Genomic DNA, 25,288 nt, shown 5'->3' with positions numbered 1-25,288 from the left:
ATCTCAATCTGACATGATTTCTTCCATTCTCTCTCCTTGGTAATTAATATTGCTGCACCAAATCTGAGGCTTACCCTTTATTGCAAGCAATATATTATGAAGCAATTCTTTCTACCCAAGAAAACATAATCCATATTTTATTATTAACTCTCTAAATCTGCTGCTTTTATTTTATAATAATAATGTTGTCTTGGGAGATGGTAGTTTAATGCCTAGATTTTTGTTTTTATTTCAAAAGAAAATTTGATCAAAATGAAAGCAGGAATAGTAGGAAACTAGCAGGAATATGGGAACACTATAAAATTATAGTGTACATAATTATTTAAATACAGCCTTTGAGTTTCAAACAGCTTCCCAAAGGTGAGTTGATCACCCTACTTATGAGGGTCAGTGGAACTCTCTTATTTCGCTCACTTTGGAGAATGGCTGTTTTTCCTCCATCCCCCCTCCTCCCCTCCCCCCTTTTTTTTTTCCTGTTCAAACTGAGTTTGGCCTGAGTTTCTGAAACTTGAGTGGCTGAAATTCTGAGCCATTTCCTCAGAACAAAAATCTGACCCCAAATTGCCTCAGTTTGAATAGCAGGCATCTAGTGATGTATTTTCTTACAGTGTTGAGAAATACCTGGCCAGTGGTCAGTGTTTAACTTATTTGTGAGATGTTCTCAAAATGGTAACCAGGGGTTTTCTTCTCATTGTTCTGCTTTTCTCTTTCCTGCCTTCCCCTAGGTTCCTGGGTCCAAGCAGATGCTGCTCCCATTGTCCTTTGTCTTTCTAAAAAATCCCACGCTCACATAAGCAACAACTGAAATATGAAATACAGAGCGCACCCTCAGCAGGTTTGCTGATGACACAAAGCTGGGAGGAGTGGCTGATACCCCAGAGGGCTGTGCTGCCATTCAGAGGGACCTTGACAGCTGGAGGGTTGGGCCGAGACGAACCTCATGAAGTTCAATAAGGGCAAGTGCAGGGTCCTGCACCTAGGGAGGAATAACCCCAAGCACCAGTACAGGCTGGGGGCTGACCTGCTGGAATACAGCTCTGCAGAGAGGGACCTGGGAGTCGTGGTGGACAGCAGGCTGACCAGGAGTCAGCAATGTGCTCTTGTGGCCAGGAAGGCCAACAGTATCCTGGGGTGCATTTGGAAGAGGGTTGCCAGCAGGTCGAGGGAGGTGATCCTCCCCTCTACTCAGCCCTGGTGAGGCCACACCTGGAGTGTTGTGTCCAGTTCTGGGCTCCCCAGTACAAGAGGAACATATAACTACTGGAGCAAGTCCAGAGGGCTACAGAGATGATTAGAGGACTGGAGCACCTGTCGCATGAGGACGGGCTAAGAGAACTGGGCCTGTTTAGCCTGGAAAAGAGAAGACTGAGGGGAGATCTCATCAATGTTTATAAATATCTGAGGGGAAGGTGTCAAGAGGATGGAGCTGGTCTTTTCAGTTGTGCCCAGCAACAGGACGAGAGGCAATGGGCACAAACTGAAGCACAGGAGGTTCTGGCTGAATATGAGAGGGCACTTCTTTACTGTGAGGGTGACAGAGCGCTGGCACAGGCTGCCCAGAGAGGCTGTGGCGTCTCCTTCTCTGGAGACATTCAAAACCCTCCTGGATGCCATCCTGTGCAATGTGCTCTAGGGGATGCTGCTCAGCAGGGGGGCTGGACTAGATGATCTTCAGAGGTCCCTTCCAACGTCGGCCATTCTGTGATTCTGTGAAATGTCCAAAATGCCATTTTAGTTATATGACGGGACATTCTCAGGCAGTCAAAAATGGAAAACATTTGCCTGTTCCATAAAATGTTGATGATAAATCTTTCTTTCCCACAGTTCTTTTCTTTCTATTTATGTCTACTTCTCTCATTATTCTACTCTCATTTTCCTTTCCAAATATATAACTGTTAATAGGATGGTTGAATGAACAGGACACTAACATAGGATGTACCTTGCTTTTGCTCCTAACTCCACTGCAGCTGTGATTTTTCAACATTTAATATTTGCAGTGCTTCAGTTCACTGTGAGGTAGAGACGGTATTTTTCTGTTACACAGGGGTATTGTAAAACAGAACCACTTAAAGTCTGCAAGTGGTTGAGATAGGATGCTGGTGAGGCTGTTAAAGGACTTGAATAGATTAGGGAGTGGTGTGCCCCTGTCTGCTAGGCAAAAAGCTTTCAGGAAACTGACAGTCGCATCATCTATACAACCTGTAACAACCAGGGAAGAGGATGTGTGTGTGTATTCATGAAAGAAAGACTATACAGAGGTCCATGCAAAGCAGAAAGGACCTGTGTCTTCAACCAGAACAGCGGGTTGTCCTCCACAGAAATCAGTTTGTGGGTACAGATGAAGTCATAATGATTCTGAGAATTTTTTAAAATTGCTTTTGACAAAAGGAAAAAAAAAATCAAAAAGTGAATTTCCCAGTTGTGGCTTACAGACAGAGGAATTTTGCAAGAGAAATAATGATTCCCAGTGAAAACTGAACCACGCTCTACAAGCTCCCCTGAAGCTTCCTCTTCCCCCAAGATGCTCCCTATAGTATGGATACTTCTTACCTAAAGGAGTGTTAGAAGGCCGGAAGAGCCTGGGTCTAAAAAGGCTTGCCTAGGCTGTACATGTAGACAGTAAAATGAAAGATTTGAATATCAGTGTTGGAAGAAATAAATGAGACCTGCCCAGTGAAAAACTTGTAGCTTAAGGAAACCCATCACCAGCAAGGCTGATTCACAGGCCAGAAGTCCCTGTCATGGTGAGCTGTCCCCTCCTTCACTTGAGAACAATATGGTCATTTACCTCCTGAAAATGCCCTTCTCTCCTTCTCAACACTTCTGACATAAATACACACCTAAGCTGTTTTTGTTTTACATTTGCTCTATGTTCTGCAGAAGCATTGCAGTGGCAACACCAGGGAGCTAGTATTTCAGCCAATCCAGGAATAAATTACTGTTTGGGACTATAAAAGGGACAAACATCGGTAGTTTAACAAAAGATGGTACAGCTCTGTACTATTCTGTATTCTTTTGGGAGAATTGCTTGGAGGGCAACCAGAGAGATCTTTTTTTTTGCTTAACCTTAAGAACCCTACTGGGGAAAATTGTTCCCTCATCTTTCTAGTTCTATGCCAGTGCTTTAATTTTCTTATTTTCCCTAATTTTCCTTCAGAACTAAAGCATTCTGCATAAATGATGGCAGGGCAGATAATAATAAAATTGTATTTTGTAGGACATACGCCCTAGGGAATTGGGTATTGCTCTCTAACAGTGTATTAACACTGTAAAATGGTTTGCCACATGACTATATTGGATTAAATCACACAAAGAGTACGAGGAAGCAGGCAGAAAAGGGATAAAAATGTCTCTGGATACTGACTGAGTCTCCTTTGAACCTGCAGGAGCTCATTACTTGATGGCCCAGATAACAGAAATAGGGAAGAATATGAGGGCTCTGGCAGATGCTAAAAATTCATCTTCCCTCAAAGGTGGCCAGTTATGGGACCAGACTGGTGCGTCATCTAATGATGAGCTTCTAAATACGAGAGCAATTCATGTGGACAATTTGTACTCCAATCTTCTCTTTGTGTATCAAGATAGGTGATTCATACTTTTTCAAACAGTTCTTTGAGTGATACTAGACCATACATGGATTCTTGTGGGGAATACGAGGACATGCCTGAATTCATGCAGATCCAGTGGATCAGCACAGTGAATACACACCACACTCACATCAAGAGCAAGGCCAGAGTGGAGACAGGTGTGAGACTGCTCCAGGAGACAGACCTTGACAGCTGAGTGGAGAGAAGAGACCCGCGTGAGTTAATGCTGCCGTGGTGGAGTTACACCTGCAGCCATGCCACGCGGGTCTGCACGGGTCAGCATAACTCCTATGGGATCTCATTTGCAAGATGAATGTTCTTGACAGGAAATGTGAAATTCATGGAAGGCAAGCAAATCAGTGTAAGCAGCTGAAGTTCTAGAAAATATGAATGAATATTCTTGAAAAGAAAAAAAAATTCGTCATGTTTTCATCATTCAACTCAGCTAAAAACCTTGCTCTGACTTTGTTGTTCTCCTTGTTGAGAAAAAGGGGTTGCAGTAAGCACAGCTTTTCATACTACAGTTTCCTACATTTGTGTCATTCTTTGGACTTGTAATTAAATATTGAAGAGACAAAGGATACTTGGCAGCAATCATACTCACAGCAGTCTAATGTCATATGGTTCGTCTGAAAGGAAAATGTTCTGAAACAGATGAGATAATGTACTTAACTTTGGGGAAAAAAAAAGCCATGAAGCACTCACTGGACAAATACTCTCATAACATTTTATCAACAATACAAGAAAGTCAACACTTCCAAAACATCTGACTGTGATGATGGCAGCTGAAGGTCCATGTTAACATTAGAGCAGATTTTTGCAGTGCAACATTGAGTTTGCAAGGGCCATTGTTTTTCTGTTTCTCTGCAACCAAATTAGGCTCAAAGCAGTGGGAGACCAGCTTGCAGACATCTCTTGAACAGTGCATTCCTTTTATGCAGTGATAAGTAATAGTTTCTTCAGGGTCTCCTAGCTATTTGTGAAAGGCCACCTTTTATTTTCCCTCCTGTTATGATTTTCAAAAGAATCTCCAAAAAAAACTTGTACAAACAGAACTCCAATAATTACTTCTGTCTTGGTAAAAATAAAAGGTTACTTGTCTGCCTTTCCCAGAAAAGGGATAAACTTGGTGCTTTCCTAGAAGCTCTTGATTGTTATTTTCATGTACCCCTGGCCTCCTATTTGCCTTCAACTGAAAACTGTGGAGATTGAAAGGATGAATAAATAAGTATAAATTTTTGAAAAGTTTGCAGTTACTTAAAATGCTGTTGTTACAAGCTGTCCCCACATAAAACACTGTGGCAGGGAATTACTCTCTCGTACTTTACTCCATTTAATTGGCCTAATTCTTCACACAGCTTAATCAGGAAATGACCAAATCCAGGAGTTTAATTATTAGAAAACATGACTTATATTTACATAAACTTTCTTCCCCAGTATTCAAGGTGTCTGAATTCCTGCTGATTTTATGCCGTTTCTCTGAATAGTTTTCCTTCTTTGTGCTTCCTAGTTCCTAATCTCAGGAACCAGAGTCTGACCTGCACAATCACACAGCTGAACTGAAGTTTGTATAGCTAAATGCCTTCCCAGTACAGGTCTGTCTGGTCCTTTCCAGGATAAAGACTATCTTACAGATAACACTAGGGAAGAAGCCTACTTCTTCCATCTCTTCTAGATCCTGAACTAGATCTCTTCTAGATCTAGATTAACCTGAACATTAATGTCTTGTTTGTATGTTTACTATGAAAAATGCACGAAAGTTGAACTACTAAAAACTCAGCTGAACAGAACGTTCCTTACATTGAAGCTACTGTTTGCAACATTTTAATGACTAAAAGATCAATTGCTTGCTTTAGCAACAGTAATTAATACCACTGCTGTCCATGGAAACGGTGATAGTGCAGATGTGCTGATTGTCAAACTTGGAAGTCTTCCTTTTATCCTTTCCCGTTCCCTTTTCTTTTCCCTTTCCTTTTCCCTTTCCCTTCTCTATTCTCTCTTTCTTTAATTAGAGTAATTTCACATCTGGACTCTGAAATTGCCTCAGGCTGAACCCTGCAATATAAGTTGGTCAGTCTCATGAAGAGAAAGTTGCTTCCTTGGGAAAACGTTGACAACTGTGGCTCAGTGTCTTTACAGAAAGAAAGGCAGACAGCAAGAATCTAGTTCATACTAAACCATAGACCAAAGTCTGGTCTGAGATTTATCTTTGTGGATCCAGAGGACATGAATGTCGTTAGAACAATTCAGCAATCTTGATTCTTACTGTCTTCAGTCTCTGTATGATTCCTTTGGTAGAGCCGATGTACTGTGTGAATGATTTTCTCATAAACTAAGTCTAAATTTGAGCTTCTTAAACCCTATCATTTAAACTGTCATCTGAAGGGAAGACAGTGTTTGTGTGACTTCTGTTCTCTGCCAGAAATTTTAACAAGACAAAGCTCAGATTCCCATGGCCAAAATGACCCGCGGTATTTGCAATACTCATCAGTAAAGAAAACTTTATTTCCTCATTTTCTCTTGTCTTCTCTGGTTCAGTAAATTCCATTTCAGAAGCTAATCATATTAAGTAGCTTAACTTATAGGCATGGTGGCAGGGAAGCACACATATGTCTAATATCTAAATTATTCTCAGGGAGACAATCTATTGCATCAGTTAGTGATCGAAGTGTCCATATATATTCACAATGCTATATACAAAACAATTTAATTTCAACATCTAATTTTTTTAACCATAAATGATTATGTGATAAACAAATCATTTGGAAACTAAAAGAGTAATATCACTGTAAATCTCTCTCCATGTCTCAACTTGCTTAATATGGGTTGTCAAAAATCTGAGAAACTATGACCCACAGGGGGTTCTCTCAGCTGCCTGATAGGGAGAAGATACAGCATGTCTTTACTACATTTTCAAAGGCAAAAGAGGGAACACTATTAGAAATAAGCCTGCTGTTCTCTGTCCTCCCTGAAACTGTACTCCAAGCATAGGTACTTCTATATTTTGGCTTTATACTATAAGCCTTATTCTAAATAAGCAGCACAAGGAACCAAAAGCTCTTATGGTGAGCCTTTGCTTTGTATTGTCTCTAAAATAAATAACTGGCCTTCTGTTCTGAATGAGATTCACATTTATTTCAGAAAGGGCACCCTCTTTGTGGGACACAGTGGAATTTATTCATGTTTTGGCGATAAAGAAGACAAAGTTTCTGTGAATTCTGGAATAAACGGTCATAAAAGAATATTGACTCTTTCTCAGTAGTTTCTTAGTTAAATAAAGCATCATCTGCGCTAAACAGTTGTGGCATTTCTTTAGCTTAAGTCAGCATTTGCCCCAGAATCCCAGTCTCAATGAGAAAAAGATCAGTCAGTATACGTACAAAAATCTTTGGCAGGTTTTGATTGATATCCTCATGCTCCCATATAGCAAGAGTTAAGAACTGCAGGAATTAGTAGTGTTAAACAGATGAAACAGCTACAGAAAGACTCACGTAAAAGGCTTAAAACAACCAAAGGCGTTCCTGAGGTGCTAGCACAGACGATATTGAAGAGAAATATGCGGTTCTTTCTTCTACCCAGCCACAAATTTCATTCAAAACTTCATTTGCCTTATCTCATTTGTCATCTCTACCACAGGTAGTATCTGTGATCTTCTTTGCTGGCTTCCCTCCAGCTGGAGCCAATGCTGAATGCCTGAATACTCGTGTAGATTTTGGGTAGTACCCCGCTGACTCTCAGGGTGTGAAGAACCTCCCATTTGCCCAGCATACAGCTCTGTACCATTTGCACAACTGGATCCACGTCTTCACCAAGAAAATCTCACCGCTCTCTCTATTTCCAGATACTCCTGCAGTGGATCAACTGAGGTGCTCCCACTGCAAGTACCTGGCTCTCCTGGCACCAGGGTTCATACAGTCTGGTTCCTCTTCACCTTTGCAGTCTTCCCTTTGTTGTGGTGGTCAGAGGAGCACCAAGCTTCATGCTAGCCCTCAGTGAGTAGTGTCAGATCAGAAGTTTTGTTCCTGAGGCTGCTATTAAGCCACTCTTACAAGAGATGTCTGGAACAGTGCTGCAGTCAGGAAGGACGTGTCTACACAACTGGTGTAAAGGTCTCTGGGCACTGGGACACAGTTCCATACTGAATTTTTGAACAGTTTCAGCCCAGGTGAACCAGCACATTGCCAAACAGCTCCTGGGAATGACTGTGAGAGTCAGCATGGCCCAAGGAGCCCGTTCACACCCTGCTCACAGCTAGGCCAGCTGGGGGTCAGGGTGCTCTGTGGGCTCAGGGTGCTCGGTGGCCCTTGGCCCCAAAGCCAAGAGCAGTCACAAATATCTTTAATTTACTGTTACACCTCCAAGCTATGCAAGCTGGTTTTGATTTCAGCAGGGTCGGAATTGCCATAGACTTGGGGCTTGTGACAGATCTTTTCTCATATATGTATGTGTATATACGCACTGGAGTGAACAGGTATATTTTTTCTTCTCTTTATTTGAAAATCTCTACAAAATTGACAGTTTATGTACCCAGGGATGCATAATAACAAAAATATGATTTGACACTTGGTAGCAGAATAATTGGTTCCTGCAATTTCTTCAGACCGCTGCCAATTTCCCACCTTTTTTCTTTTAAAGGCCAATGGATTGGCCTTCACACAGACAGTAAGTCATGCTCATGCCATTAAAGTAAACAAGAAAACAAATAAAAGCTATACCTGTCATGTTGCTTAAACTATATTGATGAGAAGGGAAAACAGACCATAGAACTGATTATGTTTATTAGATAACAGGCAGCCTATGCTGTCATTGAGCTCTGACTTAAGCACTTGTCTAGAAAGAGAACAATATTGCCTGTTAAAAAGAAGATTATCTGAAAAGGAAGGATGCACTGCTTTTCGAGAGCCTGGATGTATTTATTTTTTTTTTATTAGACCTTTTTTTTTTTCCTAATCACTATCTTTAAGGTAGATAAATGTGAAATTCACTGCCCTTATAAAAATAGCAAGTATTGGCACATCTCCTTTTAAATATACCTTGTTTAGGCTAGCTAAGACTTTGAGCTGCTGAAGAAAGAGCTACCCATCATGTGATAGCTATTAGATGTTAGATAGCTGTTAAGTTAGATGAATCACCTGCTGAAAACACCTTGTTTTCTTCATTGCCTACAGGTGGATCCCAGATGAAATGTGTAGTCTAAGCACCTGGGGTGGGAATTCAATTGCTTAAATATAAAGCTTCAAAGCAGTTTAGCTCTTTTGGGTTACCTGGAAGGGGTAGTGTGGGGCTGATAAAGGTGACCCAGGACCTGTGGCTTCCTTTGACTTCTGAAGTTGACTGACAAAGAAGATCAGGTGAATTAGACTGGTGGTACCTAAATGGTACTGGACATCTGTGGTTTTGTTTTTGAATTGCATCTGGAATGCTGCAGTCACCAGAGGTGAGTATTCCCCTGGCTTCTCCCTGTATGCTATTGGGAAAAATCCTCTTGATAAGAGACCTGCAGCTCTTGAATTTTTGACTATTGGTCAAGAAAAGCAATTTAGATCTCTTTTGGCTGTGTCAATACACAGAAAGGGCCTTTATTGAGTACATGATTAAAAAAAAAAAAGGCTTTAAGCCACAAGGAGTTACAGCTACTTCAAGAACCGTTCATAGTATGCTGCATAGCTGTGGTGGTACCCATTGAGTCCTACTGTCATGATAGTGATGAAATAAGCTGAAAGGAGGCTGGGGAGAGGCATCTATAAATTACAGATATTCTCAGGCACTATTGTAGCTGTAGGAGCTCCAGACTGAAGATGTTCTTGAGATCACAGTTTCTATTTCAAGAAAGGAAGAAAACTCTTTCAAATCTGACCTTTTGCTGGAACAGTAATGGTAGTAGCATCCTGTGACCAACACTTTTGTTTCTGAAATTCCTCAGCTATATGTACTCTTTGGCTGTGGTACACACAAATGTTTCTTAGACAATAGTATGGCAAGTCATTCATTTAGCTTTAAACCTGTAATTGTCTAAAGTCAGTTGACAATTGTCTAATTGTCAGTTTTTATTGTCTGATATGTAACTGCATCTTCTTGCTTTAGTGCCACAGAAATATGGCTTGCTTTGTCTGTGAGCGTGTATTTATTTACACATATGTACCTTCGTGTATTAGTATGTATAAAAAAAAACCAACAAACTTGTAGGGAGAATGGATGGGGGAGACAGGAGGGGAGGCACAGAAATAAATGATTCCCCATCACAGCAGTACATTAATTCAAATGAACAGGACTATGCCTGGGATGTGAATCACTTGCCAGCACACTCCTCAGCCTGTAAGACCCAGAAGGTTTTATGAAGTGTCCCCAGCATGCAAGGAGGAGAAAAAGTTCAGAAAACAGGGAAGTTCAAGGGTTTTTTGCTGTCAATGTCATCCTCTATAACATCTTTTTCATGCTTCTGCATTTCTAATGTAAACAATGTGAGTGATTAAAAATGAGAACAAACAAAATCAGAGGGGGAGAAAGCTGTGGAACAAATCCAGCTGTATCTCACAAAATGGGCAAGGAAGATGTATGCTGTGAAAAGTTTTCCTCCCTCTCCTTTTTAACTATTCAGCTGCCTGGTATTGCCCCTAAATATCCTTAATACTCCCACAGTCATCTCTTTAAGGGAATATCTACTGTGTGGTGCAACTCTGACAACCTTCCAAATGTTTCTGTGACGTGTCCAGGTTTCAGACAGCTTTGTGGGCTGCAGCAAGGAACTGTACACAGAAAGAGGGATGAGTCCTTAGCCCTAAAGCAGCTTCTGCCTTAAGGATATCTGAAGTGCTGGGTAATTCGGATCCATGTCTCATAATCACATTTGGTTGGATATCATGTCTTAATTCTACCATAAATGTGTGAGGAATCTACTTGTGTTTAGAGTATGGAGATTAAAATTAAAACTGTTTTCTCTGTTGTGTGGATGTCAGTTTAACAAACTAACAAGGCACAGACAACTATCAACTGAGATGTCGAATAAGGCAGTCATTACAGCAGCTGGAAAGGCTGCTATTCACTGCTGAAGGAAATCCTTGCTTAGTCTGTGTCTGCAGGTAACAATGAATCTATTAAAATAAACTCTGGATTCATTTCCTGGCACTCCACATTGCTTGAATGCCTAATCTTTCAGTAGTAAATAGAAAATATATTAATGTTTCAGGGGTGAAATAGGTCTCCAAAGATGTATTTTGTAAATATTATGTATATTAACACTAGCAACGAGGGTACTCTTACATCTTCTATTTGCTTTTCTTTGGGTCAGCCAGGAAATGGTGTAAAGAAATTAGATCTAAATTGTTTCTGGAAGCCAGTTACTGCATGATGACTGCAGTTTTGATTCTTCTGATATTTTTTGGATTAAGAGGAAAACTTTTTCAGTTTAATCCTTCAACCTTATTATTCCGGAGGCAATAGTATGTTAATTCATGTACAAAAGGTGTGGATGGCAACTTCATTCACCAGTTCAGCGGGGGGAAAAACAATGTTTACCCATGAAAACCAAAGAGAAGGGCAATACAGTAACTCTTGGTGTATTTTGGAGGCATTACCTAGAAGGCAAATAAAGACATAGACTTGTGTCAGCTGGCATTAAGCAGCAGCAGTTTCACTTATACTCTACTGGTTAGTACTTTGTATTTTTTTCATATAAGAATGAGATGTAATTACAAGATTAATTAGGGCAAATACAAAGCATTTCATTAGAAATGCTACATGTTCTTAATGTAATTTGTCTTAAAACTAACCAAACCTTATTTCTGAAACACCTCCAAAGCACCAGACTGTGCTTGTTGTGGGGAACAGGTCTGTCTTCTCATTCTTGACACCCAACTGTTTGTCTGAAGAGTTCCTCTAAATGACTACTGGAATACATGAGTTTGAGATATAGTTTGCATTAATGGAAGGTAAATCTTCCAAAGGCCTGAAGTTCATACTAATTGGGGTTTCTATACTAGGTGTGAACGAACAGCTATTCTGGAAAATGTACAAGCAGCCAAGAGTACCTATCTACTCTAGTCAAAGTGCTGCATATGCACTGAAGTACAAAGGTAAGGGCCATGGTCCTGCAGATCACAGAGGAGGAGGCACCCTGATCTGCTGAAGCCCTCTCACCAGTCATCCCTACTGCTTGCTGGTGAAATAGCAAGGAGCGTGACCCAGGTCCTGCAGGGTTTTTCCTTCAGCTGCCTCTTTTGCCCTTGTGCAGCAGGGCTACTAAGCCCTGAGTGCTCACTGCTGCCCAGCAGCTGGAGGTTGCACATGATTAAGTGGATGATGACTTACCTGGCTGTCTTCAACTGCTGTGGGCTTCCTGGTGCTAATGGATGCACTGGTTTCTGGTAGTCATTCATCATCTTGGGATGCTTTCTTCTGGCTAAAGGTGGCTTTTTACTTCAATCCCTCTATACTTAGCATTTCACTGTTTCAGACCTTGATAATGACTTATCCAGTTTTAGCCAATTTAGTACCAAGATTAGTACAAATGCATTTGTTTTTAAACCAGAAATTGTGGAAGTGGGATCTGGTGTGCAAGGCATTAACCATCTTTAATCAGATATGCAGCTAGGTCTGGGATCTATTATCTGCTGGAGAATGTATCTTTTTGTCATGTAATGGTATGTGATGCTTTTTTATAACAGTATCTCACCATGCACAGGGTTTCTTCCAACATGAGACCCAGTGCAGTCCTCTGCTTGCAGGGGAATATCTCTTGTAGATAAGACAAGTACAGAGACTTCACTTATATTATTCACTTCAGCAATTATAACTACATTTATAGATCACATGGCTTACTGGAAGAGACAGAAACAAGTGCAATAAAATTAACCATTGGAGTACTTCAGTAAACTCTTTAAATACTACCTATATCCAATGCTGATAATTATGGTTATGTTTAAATGAGATGCATATTGTGAGTCTCAGTTCTATCCGAGAATAAAAACTAAGGATTTTTTTGCTGGAGGAGAAATCTATTTTCCAAAAACACATTTCCAACTTTACATATTCTTTGTGTTGAATAGATATATAACATTATAAGTTTGGTTTTTTTTAAGTGTGTGGGTGGCTCTTTTCCCAGACACTGGTTAAAGAAGTCTTGTCACTGGCTTTAGTGTTCACCATACATGCGAAGTATGGCTTCAGGAAGACTTTCTAAACATAATGCTGGTAGGATGTATTGATCAAGTGTACTTGATATTACATTGTCTCAGAAGTGAAAGACAAACAACCAGTATGCTGATTTGAGTGACTTTACCAGGAAATATTCTGAGCCATAATTTCCATTCAGAGAAATAGAAGAGTTCTTGATACTTAAGCATCTACACAAACTGTATGCACAGATGTTATAGTAGGTTTCCATAATTTTTTGCTCTGTTCGTGAAGACTTTGAGTTCAAACTTGAAGTTTACCAGCCAGGAGCAAATGAGGAAGAAGTAAATACTGACTTAATCTGAAAGCACCATGAAATATTAAGGAAAACTTGGAATTGCAATTTTCTGGGGGAAACACCAACTCTTTAGTAGGACAGTCAAAGAAAATGACATGTTATCTCAAATATGAGAAAATACCTGAAATAATTTAAAAAGCCCAGCTTATATAAAAGGGGATACAGAGACGACCTTTGTATTGAATTGATTCTGCCATTGGAAACTTTCTGTGAGAACTTAATCTAGTTTTGAAAGTACCTGGAGCCATCATAATGCTGCTTATGCCTTATCTAGAGCAGACTGTGATCTGTAAACTTACAGTAATTTATCAGACACCAGAGTGAAGACCATGTCTTTAAGACTTTAACAGTGTTCTCACGTACAAACTTGATACTGGGAGATCAAATTAAGAGTTCAACAGACTTGTGTACAGATTAAAACCATGATACCAGCATGACTTGTTTCTTTCCAGGTGAGATGAAGAGGTTTTTTCAATTAATAAAGTTCAAGAAACAGTTTTCTGAAATACCAAATTGTCTAACCATTGCAAGCTCTCATTACAACTTCCATTTTATTAAGAGATTAAAAGCAAAAGAGGGAAGTAGCTAAAGGCTAATATTGTCCTCTTATGTCTTGTCTTTTGTCTTCTCTCTTTCCAGTGCTCATGAGAAGTATAGAAGCTGGAACTTCTAGAGGCAGATTAAAAGCAGGAGTTTGATTTAGAAAATCTGAGTCCTTGAAGGACAACTGTATTTCTAGAGGCAAAAGTTTGCTTCCAAATACTCCCAAGGTTAAGCTTTAGCAACATTCTGATCGTAGCCCTTATCACTGGTATAACTATTCATTCAGGAATGAATACCACTGTTTTATTTGCTGTCAAACTTCCAGATGCTGAAAAGGAGATGGTGAGGTTTGCTATTGTTACATCTGGATTCTGAGTTAACGTATTCAGCAAATGGGGGAGAAATTGAGCACAGCATGTGTGATGGTTTTGGTGTACTGTTGAGATGTTATCCCAGACTTTGACTGATTATTAGATGCTGTCTTCAAGAATGATAAAAGATGGCTGACTAATGGCTGATATGCATCCTCTTCCACTCTGCGTATCAAAGTATTGCATTTAAATGTTCTTCTTTGTGTCAATCTACTCGAGGTAGAAGCAAAAACAACAAAAAATTGCTTCTTTCTCTCCACCACTATGACCTTTACTTATTTTATTCCGATAACTCTTGTCTGTGAGAGTTGGTAGTGGTAGGAGATACTGTGACTTTTATGTGTCAATGTATTTTTAACTAGAGGCAGATTTAACACTTCATTAATCTGGTTGTGCAGCTGTGCACTGCAACTCGGCCTCAAGCCCTGTTCCCCAAGCAAAATGTGGGGGCGGGAAGGTAAGGGAAGGGACCACCATGTGGTTTTTCTTCCTGTGCCCACCACAAACACACCAAATACTTATCAATGAACTACATTGAACCCCAGTACTCCTTGTGAACATGGGATGCAGATGGGGTATGGCCTGGAAAGAGCTTGGATGATAATTTCAAGCTAGAATAGCTTGTTCATAGTTGTCTGTTTATTAAAAAAAAAAGTGAATAAGTTAATGCTTGCTTAGCTTAGATTTTTTTTGGCGGGGGGGCTCTGATAAACTCAGAGGAATCATATCTATTTATACTATTCCATTTTAAGTTTACTTCACAATTATATAGGCAATAAATGTAACAAACTCTAATGCACAGGCTGGTTTAAACTTTATTCCTTTGGCAAGAAACAAAATGGATTTTGTGGTAAACTTTACATGCCTGAAGTCACAAGATAACAGGAATTGAATGTAGTGTCACCCCAGACTTGGCAACAGCAGTGTCTTGTTGGAGAATGAAAAGGATATGATGTGTAAAACTCAGAAGAGGAAAATGGTTACAACAGTCTGGGGCCTTGTTTTAGAGGCTGGGGAAGAAGAGACAGAGCTTCTGCTTTTAATTCATCCTTAAAAGATAAAATTAGGGTAGTTAAGCAAGGATAAGTATTAAAATACAGTAAGTACTGGGAGAAGACAGAATTTTAGGAATAAATCCAGGACACCAATTTATTTTAGGATCTTCCAGGGAATCTTTAGCATGTCCAGCTCTTAGTGATTTTTGCCCCACTTCCAAGTGAATTCCTCTGAGTCTGAGTCCTGCCAAGTGCAAAATGCAGAATTGTTAGTAGCAGACTGTAAAGCTCCCCATTGCCTCCTTTTCATCGGCCACTTGTGATGTTGTGCTACATCTTTGCTGCTGTCCCTTTGGCTGATGCCGTGAGGAGCAGCTCTAGTGAGATGGGCATAAACAACTACAGATTGACTTCCAAGTGATTGTCAGACACCTGGAGACCCACAGCTTCTGTTTAATGGAAGCACACAGCCAACTTTGCCAAACCCTCAAGGCAGCTGTAATTACAAATGTGACTGATGTAGCTACTCCATGGAGACATGCAACCACCACATTTGCAGTCAGACCTGCTATCAAACTCACAGCAGAGCTCAGTGTTTGAGTTATAGTTCAGAGGATTTGGTCCTTCTGAAGGAGTATTTGTAGGGTTGCAGAACAGAGAACTTCCCATGTTCGTTATATGATGTTATAAATAGCTCCCCAGGAAACAGAGCTGCTGTTGCATCCAGGAAATATAACAAATGCAGTATTTTAGTCTTTTTGACACAGCGTGACTTGAGCCACTGATCTGACCTGTATCCTGCATATGTATGCACAGAACACAGTAGCAGGGAGAGATGTGTTTTCTCAGTTGAAATAATATTAAGTTTAACATTAAATTCTTTATTTTAAGCACATGGTACAATGTTATTTGGTTAATCTTAATTGTAAAATAAACAGATGTGAAATGTGTGCTGACATCTTCCCCTATTTGTTTATAGAAAAGTCCCTTGGAACATTAATTTTCCCACTGACCATATCTTCAGCTTTTCTCTTGAGCTCAGCATGAAAGTCAGATGCTTGCTGAAGGCCTTGTAGGATCCAAATCTGCATGTTTTGAAAATGCCAGTTTTACTGAAGACTTTCTCTCATGAATTCTTATTTCCAATAAAATGATCCTGGGAGAAAGGAGGTGCACTGAGGGGCTGTGAAACAACCAAGTCACACTTCAGTTTTTTCAGTAGTATTCATAAAAATAACACCTTAAAGGAGTATTTGACTATTATTGTGTTAATCACTTTTACATGTTCTTTAATTTAATCTATTGGGATTTTTTTCCCAAATCTGATAACCTAATTTAAAAATAAGACTCAAAGTATGCAAACAGTCTTGCACAAGCTGATGTGAATTTATCTACCACTTGATAACCTAATGTGTCATGTAGAAGACCTATTTATAAATTCATAGAAATGTTTTGCATTTAATGTTTCTGATTTGTTGATGCCTTCTTGCTAAGAAGCAAAAGCTCATGTTAAAAACATTGATACGCTTTAATTCAGCATGAGGGTAAACATATAGCCTTTTGCACTAGTGTACCTGGATTGGTTTCAAATCTGTGCCAATTTGCTGTCACAGCCTCATATCAGCTATTTCTAGAAGTGATCAGAAGAGAATATTTTCTTCAGGAAGGCATTGCATTTAATGGTCTGAAAATTCTTCATTCAAATATGTATAAGCCTACTAAAAGTGTATTTTCCAGTATAGTGTTTTTAGTTTTTTGGTTTTCCTTAAGTATAAACTCTTAACAAGCTGCTACAAAGACAAATCTGATCTGTGTGGAAGTGTTTGACACAAGCTGAGTACAGTTGCTGGGTACTTTTGAGGGAGAGAGTCATGCTACCCACTTTCAACATGCATGAACTTAATCTATTCCATGTTTAGTGCATGCCTGAAAAGCATGGGTTTAGTTTCTCAGTGCACTTATGAGGTGGGAATTTCTGACAGTTTTGTTAAGGAAAGCTGAAGAACCAAGAGGATGTGACTTAATGTTCCTGGAAATCTCTATTGGTCAGCCATAAAAAGCAGGATGTCCAGATTCTTAATCCTGTACCTTAAGAGAAATCTGGCTGAACTTCTGCGAGTCTTACTTAAGGGACTTTGCAGAACTTCAGTAAAATATTTTTTGCTTTCTGGTCAATTCTGCAGGATGTTCCTATTTGTGTTAGGAGGCTTTCATAGGACCATCCTATATTAATATTGCTTAGAGGGAATATGCAAGAGTGAGCTTTTTGGAGCAGTTGGAAGATACACCTAAAGGAAATCCAAGGTAAAATGGATTATCGAGGAACACTGCTGCTGACAAAGCTGCTTCACCATGTGATCCTACAGAAGAAAAATCAACTGAAGATTTTAAACCTGAAAGAAGGAATCTCGATTTGGGGCAAGAGCTGGGCAGGAAACTGCAAAGTAAGTTACAGAGCTGACCTAGAAGGGAAGTATATTGTGTAAGTTTGTGGTCTCTACTCTGAATGTATACCTTTACTTGTAAGTTACTTCATTAGTCCTGAAATACAAGGATGTGAATGGTGTCCTTGTAGCACAATCACTATCTTATTTTTTTCTGCTGCTAGTCATATATGTTCTTATATCTATGCCTGGAAAAGAGGGCCTTGAACTGCTTGTGATCTCCTGGGTCTGAGATCATAGCACTATTCCTGGAGAAAACCTAGAAGAAGCTCTGGCCTTTCCCTTGCCCATATAGAGCCTCAGCTTCCTCTCAGGCTTTGTCTGCAGTTGAAAGGGAATAACTTTGTCAGTCATTTTCTAGATAAAATCCCAAGACCCTTCACAGCTCTCATCTGATGCTCAGGTGGACCTGCTGCCTGGTCTATCAGTGTGTTCATGAGAGAATTTACGGCATTTTATGCACCATTTAGCTCCTGACTAGCTGTGCTCAGAGCTTCATTGTACCTCCCAAAGATGCTGTCAGACAGCCAGATATAATACAAGGCTAGAAGAATACTGATAGCTTGTCAAAACCCAGGAAAGACAGACTGTGAACTGCCAGAGGGAGAGCTCCTGGCGGTTGAGATGTGTCTTGCTTAGGGGAAGTTTGTCACAAGTTGCTTCTGCTCTTCCTGGAAAATGCTCAGGTTGAACTTGCACTGGGATGTTGCTTTGGGATGTCACTGGCTGTTGACGCCTGCTCTGCCACTGCCCTGCAGCAACCACAGTTAATTCATCTCTTGAAGATGGGAATAAAAACCCACTGGAGCCCAGAAACGCAGAGGATGTGCATAGTCAGCCCCTCTGTGTTGGCTTTGGGAGTCTGTTTTTTGTTTGCTGAGATGGTAGCTGATTTTTGACAGATATCTAAAGGAAATGGAAGTATGATTTAGGAGACAGGATGTAGCTAGCAATGATAAAGGGCTTTTATTTGTCCCAGTGTGTTTTTAAATGATTTTAATCTTCTCTCAAAAAATAGGTGTATAAAAATGGAGAAATTGGCCTGCCTACAGCTTTAAAAAGGAATAATGCCCTTTTTATCTGTGCTCTTCCTTACTACTGTTCAGCTACTGGTGCACTGCTCACTTCTGTCGAACTGAAATCTGGAGCAAAAATTCCCAGGCAAAGTTGGTGACCATGTTTCCTTAAGCGCCCTTTGCTAATCAGAAGTAATTCCAAAGTTAGAAGGGTTTCACTGATAGCCAGTTAAATGATTCTGCAGGTAGTTGCCATTCTGCAGGATCATTCTCATGAGGATGATGAAAGCTCACTAAAAATGGAAATACCAGACTTTTGCAAAATTTGTTTTTATTTTTAAAATATCCTAATCCCAGAGCAGAAAACCTCCCTCTTACACAGCGGGAAAATAATTTATATCAAACCTTTGATGCTCAGTAATCAGATCCTTGATATTTGACGATGGGGATTATATGCCATGGTATGTCTAAGTTAGAGCAAAAAAAAAAAATCAAGTAATAAATTTCCTTTTCTTCCTACAGCGAATGCTTTTGCCATAGAAATGAATTCCAGTATATCTGACTGCAGAAAGTAAGTAGGACTGTTTCACTAGTTGGCCAATTACATAAAAACGTGTAGGAAGCTTTTGATCAGAGTTTACTGAAATAAACCAGAGAACTACAAGGTTATGATTTTTGTATGTATTCTTGGCTTGAAATCTGTAGCTTTCAGAGATTTGTTTGTAGCTTGATGATTTTTTTAATTAAAACCACTTCTTTAGTCAATCAGATTAAAAAATGGTAGCACAAAAAAAGCAGTATGTTTCTTACTGCATGATAACCTAGCATATGTTCTTAACTTTTAAAAGACAACTAGGAAAACCAAAAACCTTTGCAACTCTCCTTTAAAACACCAAGCTAATAAGGTTCTCTTTGGGGTGAATTTTCTGGGACAGCAGAACACTGATACTGGCCTAAGGGAGTACTTAACTTCAGAGCCTGCTATGAAGGCGCGGTATGCTTGACTTCATTCACAAAGTGAAAATCACACTCACTTTATAAGTGAAGCTCATTTAAATTTTTCCTTTTTTCATTAAACATAGGCATTACATATTTTTATTAAAATAAACTGCTTGCTTGGATGAAATAAAATGAACTGTTTTTCATTTTTATTAATTCTGTTCAGTGTTTGCAAATCTCAGGCTGCAGGGGATTATTGAGTATTTTAAATGTGAGCTGTGGAAGTCAGCTGTGATTGATCTCAAAACTTCCTCTTGTTTCATGACTGACCAAACAAAGACACTTTGTTTCTTTTGCCAGCTGCTAGAGTAGTAATTCCTGTAATCAAGATAAGGGTACTGCCACTGTGTTTCTGTTAGGGAGAATATTAGAAGATTAGGAACTTTTTTTTAAATTGAAAACCACTTCCTTTGAACTTCCCCAGGTATTGTTCCTGTACTGGTTAGGCTGCTTTAAGATTTACTGGTTTGGGTATAAGTTTTAAACCAAAGGATTTTCTTCACATTATGATAAAGATCTTGGTATGTGTGCTTGGGGACCTGGAGACAGCTCTCGTTGAGCTGCCATCCACTTCGTGGGGTTGTGGGAAGGGGCTTGCATGAGCTGCCAGAGAGCAGCCCTGCTGAGAAATTCCTACTGCTGGATTCTGGATTTGAACATTTTTAATTTCCCTTCCCCCTTCAAGGATAATAGGCAGTTTATTCATAGCAAAACCTACCATTTTGTGTTGTCTAAAGGATGTAAGTCAGGAGGAGAAAAACAGCCAAGAAGTGAGCTATAAACAGATTCTCGGACTAATTCTTCAGGAGCTCAAGTCCACCAGGAAGTGGACAAAGTTGGCAAAGGTTTTATAACATGCTTCATCAAAAGTACTCATCAGCAGTGCTTATGCTGAGAAGCACCAGTAAATATTCCTGATGCTGGGGTTACATTGGCTAGATTAAATGAACCTTCAATCATCTGTTCTTGCATAATGGCATGAGGTGAGCATCAAGCACAGCAGTTTATTCTTACAGCACAGTCACCAGTCTGCAGCTCCAGAAGCTCCCAGAATTGAATGTGATCCTACGTTATTTCAGAAATAAAGGATACCAAGTAATAAAGTTGCAACAGCATAACAAGGACTATGAAAGAGCAACATTGGTGTCAGTTTTTGACTGTTTAAGTCACACTATTCTATCAGGTAAAGTATAAAGCCCCAATATATTGCATCTGTCAGCAAGATTTGAATATTTCTGTCTTACCGCAGAAAAGTTACCTCAGTTTTCACTGATCTTGGTGATCTCTGGTAGTATTTCTGCAAGTTTGTTTGGAAAACTGTTCTGTGAGGCATGATATAGCTTAACACTACCAAGCTTTTCTACAAGTATATTTTGTGTTGATGTGATTTTTAGGTCTTTATTGTGAAATTGTTACTGTTTTGGGCTGCTTGATAGCACTGTGTTCTTTTAGAGCCACTGCTCCATGGAATTGAAGAGCAAATAAAAAAAAGTATTGCAGTTCAGGCATCCTCATAAAACCACCCCGAACTTGTTCAGCCTGATAACCAAACAAAATAAGGAGTGTCTCAATTACTTCCTCTTAACACAGTAGATTTTCTTGTGGGCTTTACCTATCTTATTACCCTTACACAGACATAGATTATCTAGATTTATTCCAAGCTCTATTGATTTGCAAAGCAGAGCAGTGGCCCATCCCCATTTGAACTGCTACCCCCTGAAAAATTGCTGCATCAGGGAGTGCAGGAGTGAGAAATCTAAAGAGAAAGACTAGCATGGCCTTATAAAATTTTTATACACAACTACAAAGCAGCTTCCAGTTTCGCTAATATTGTTAGATGTTTCTGACCTCCTCTACAGTCACCAGCTATTCAGCTGAGGAAGCTGGGTGTGTACAAAAGCACAGCTGAGGTCAGACTGTAGGCTTATATCGATGTAACCTCACTGACTTAACTGGATATGACTGAGAGCAGCATGTGGCCTGCTAGGCACCTCAGAAGGCAGGCTGGGACTATTCTCTTACTCTTTCAATGAATAACTGTAGACCTCTCCCTTCAGAAGCTGGCTGGGGATTATAAAAAGATGAGAGGGACAAACCTCTCTGTAGTCACAATTTAGGGATGCAAAACCAAGAGGGTGATAGGACTCAGGTACACAAAGTATTTCTGTTCTTTGGATCACATTTGAAGGATCTGAAATGCAAGCAGGGCAACTGATGTTGGGACAGCAAAATGCATTTGCCCTCACTGCATGGAGGCTGCGCTGGCCTGAAATAGTTCCCGTGAAGGTTTTGTCTGAACACATCACATCACAATCTGCAACAGGGAAAGTTCAGATGCTTCATGAGCAACTTGTCCTTCCCTGCAGGAGGAAGAAGTGGGAATTTACAAGAGAAGGGCACTGCGTGCAGTGGGAGGCCCTCACATCACCCATCATTGCACTGTAAGGTAGGCAGCCCTGCCACCTGAATGGAGACTTCTGCAATTGGTAGATATATGGTGCTTGGCTCTGGAACCTACTCTGGATTATAAATCCATAAAATCTGTGGGCATGGATGAATAAAAGCTGGGTTTTATCAGCAATACGTGACTAGGGAAGAAAAAAAAACAGCATAGCCCAGCAGCCTGGTAGAGATTTCTGCTCCTGTAGCTGAGCTAATGGAATGGCTTGTCAAATAATTCAGAATTACCACCTGAGTATTACAGTGGGGTGAAACTGATGTTAGATTAGCGTAAAAACCCAAGAATGTTGCAAAGCAGATATTTTCATTAAAGTGCTTTACAGGTACAGGATGGAATATACAAAAGCTGTGCATGAAAGTGTTTTTAGCACTCTGCTGTTCATGCACCTGCTTGGGTTCTCAGTTTAAGCTTTCCAAGTTAAAGACACCACAGTGATTGTAAAAGACATGCTGTGTTTTCTACCATTATTTATGGTTGTGGATTTCCTTCCATCTCTAAAACTGCAATTAAATGTTCCTATCATCCTGTAAATTAGCCTTTCTCTTTTAAACATCACATTTGCAACTCTATGTTCATATAATCCTGTAATTATGTAACTATTTTCATTTCAGCACTGATTCAGCAATGTACTTAAGCATATGAATGATCTCTTTGAACCCAATGGGACTCCTCACATGCTTAAAATTAGACATAGTTTAATTACTTTGCTAAATCATCAGTGATACTGGTACAGAGATGGGGACAAAGGAGGTGGTTTGCATCTACTTTAAACACCATTATTGAACTGGACACTTCTAAACTCTATTTTAACCTTACTATTTTAAATGTTTTCAGCTGAATCATAGTATTGGAGCCAGGTATTCAGATTGAATCATATATTTTAAAACTGCGGTTTGTCTAGAAGCAAAGCTTCTGAGGCAAAAATTCTGAATTATTTGACAAGCTTCTAAGAGGATCAAGCCCTCTCTTGCCATCTGTGCTCTCTTTATATTGGTTGCCCTTTCAGACACGTCATTGCAACTGGTAGCACACCTGCACCAGGATGGGCTTTTTGCACAAAAGGGGATCAGTGTGCTCTTCAGGACTGCAGCATGATCTTACATTGCATGGGTACTTCTGAGATGGTGATAAACCATAAATCTGAGGTGGCATAAACCATGAATGAAGAGGAAAAGGTAGGGGAGGTGGGAAGACTGCAGCAACCTCAGCCTGTTATGCAACTCTTACACTATTGAAGAAAATAAATGTATGTGTGGATCCTGAGAAATTTCTACTGTCATCTTCTATCCTAAAATTGTATATTTGCTAGGACCTATAATGTTAATGGTTTTAACCAAAGCATGTCTGTGAGATCTCTGACTTTTACATCATATTGTATGAAGTAGGAAACTTGAGGCATGACCACTGTGTTGGAATTACAGCTCTTCTATATTCAGAAGTAATGGGACAAGAAGTACTCTTGAAGAAATTGGGAACACTGAAGAAAAGAATTAAATGAAACATTGCAAATTGCCTTTTGTAGCAGAATATGAAAGTCTGCACCAAGTATCTCCAATTTTCACGTTAGGAAACAGAGGCAGACTAAGTTCTTCAGAGTTAAGTACAAATGAATGATTTCTATGAGGCTTAATGTTCTGATAATTGTAAAAAGCTCTTGTTGCTGTCGCAATAACTTGCCCTAGCACAGAAGAGCTTTCAGAAAGCATGTATTTGGTACTTAGTGCTTATGTTACAAAAATATCAACACACAATCAAAATTCTCTACAACAGAGCAGGTGGGACAAAAGTCTGCCCCAAAGTTAGAATTTAATCTTAACACAAAAAGCACCAAAATAAATAAAAGATCCAAAATACACTTAAAGACTCTCTTAGAAGCAGAAAACACATATAAGAGTTATTAAAGTTCTGTTTGTGGCTTAACATCCACTAATGGAGATGGACTTAACGCAGAGCTATGAATAATGCAAGTCTGCCCACACAAAAGTTTATGCAACATGGGGAAAGTCTGCAGGGAACCTGGATCTCAATTAAAAAGTCAGCGCATGGTCCCATAAAATGAAGACAAAAAGAGATCAGAGGAAGGTTATATGTACTGCTTGGCCAGAAGACCTATTTGGAGATGCCCACAGAGTGAATAGGAAAGGACCCCTTACAAGGAAAAGAGGCTTTAGAAAGAATCAAACATGTAGCAAATTGATCTATTTTTTTCACTGCTTAGGTTTTGAAAAACAGATCAGTCTGTGAAGAAAAGGACTGATTATTGGTTTCCAGCTGAAGTTCCTTGTCATGCAGGCTTCAGTGGTAGTGGCCCAGAGGTGTTAACACTGCAGCTAGCAAAATGATTAATGCACTGGGAGGCATTACTAGCATAATTTGCCATTTTGCACAGTCCAGTCCACAAGTTTAACCAAAGGGTTTTTGCATCAAACCGTTACCTTCTGTCTAAACATGTCTTCTAAGTTTTAAATGTTGATTTACAGATTTGCTTGGATGGAAAATAAATACCCTTCACTTAGTACTTAGTGAGATTTTTTTTTTTTCTGAATGTATCTATTGTCAGCTACCAACCATGATATGGGTCAGTTAAATAGCTTTTTTTATATCTCATTCCACAAGAAAAGATCACTGAGGTGCTATATATTACATAGTAAAGCTGCTTTACCTTTTGATTTTCCAACAGTAGTCACCTCTGACTCTAGAGCTAGGCACAGGGAATCTAATTAAACAGCCTTTCTATAAGAAAAGCATGGCAATGTTTAGCACACAGAGCGTATTTCAGCTACCTAAAAGCTATTCAATGCAACACAAAATTGGGATTATTAAACTCCGGTTCCTAGTTACCTATGCAGACTAGAAGTGAATGCTGTTTTTCATTAAAAACTGAGTTTTGCAGGTGAGAGGATAGAACATAGTTTGGTGGGATTGGTGGTGTTGTTTTCATAAAGCACTGAGACTGCCGTGTCCCCACAATCTGGATGCTGCTACAGTGGATTTCTAGGCACTCGGCCTCAGTGGAGTAGGGATACAGTTTGGCTTCTCACACGCTGCTGTAGGAAGTGCTGGATACCACAGAGGGGATGCAAAAACTATACAGCTCCTCAGTCTGTATTCTGTCTAAATGTGACCTTAAATAAAATAGCAAGGACAAGGACGTCTCAGAAATTCTACCTTTCTTTAGGGCTTTGGGGTTTACTCGCAGCTGCATGCCTTCCTCCAGTTAGGATCCCAAATTTAATAGTAATTCTCTCTGTTTCCTTGCAAGAACAGAACAAAGGATTGGTTTTTTTTTGTTTTGTTTGTTTATTTTGTGGTTTTTGTTGTTGTTGTTTTGTTTGTGGTTTTTTTGTTTGTTTGTTTTTTAAAAGAACTGCTCAAGAACTGTTTTTGTGTGTTTTGTTGCAAG

At 39.6% G+C, this 25,288-nt stretch overlaps 1 long non-coding RNA gene across 1 annotated transcript; it reads left to right on the top strand.

Annotated features, from left to right (window-relative positions):
* The first annotated feature begins 651 nt into the window (after positions 1-651).
* Positions 652-24,807, top strand: LOC310901638. Its single transcript, XR_014585968.1, has 5 exons — positions 652-9,024; positions 17,149-17,409; positions 18,948-18,996; positions 21,791-21,870; positions 22,892-24,807. It is a non-coding gene; the product is annotated as an uncharacterized lncRNA (long non-coding RNA).
* The last annotated feature ends 481 nt before the right edge of the window (positions 24,808-25,288 follow it).

This window comes from Anser anser, assembly GCF_964211835.1.
Source record: "Anser anser genome assembly, chromosome: 1".
In the NCBI taxonomy this organism is placed as follows: domain Eukaryota; kingdom Metazoa; phylum Chordata; class Aves; order Anseriformes; family Anatidae; genus Anser; species Anser anser.
This window is presented reverse-complemented; position numbering and strand designations above follow the sequence as displayed.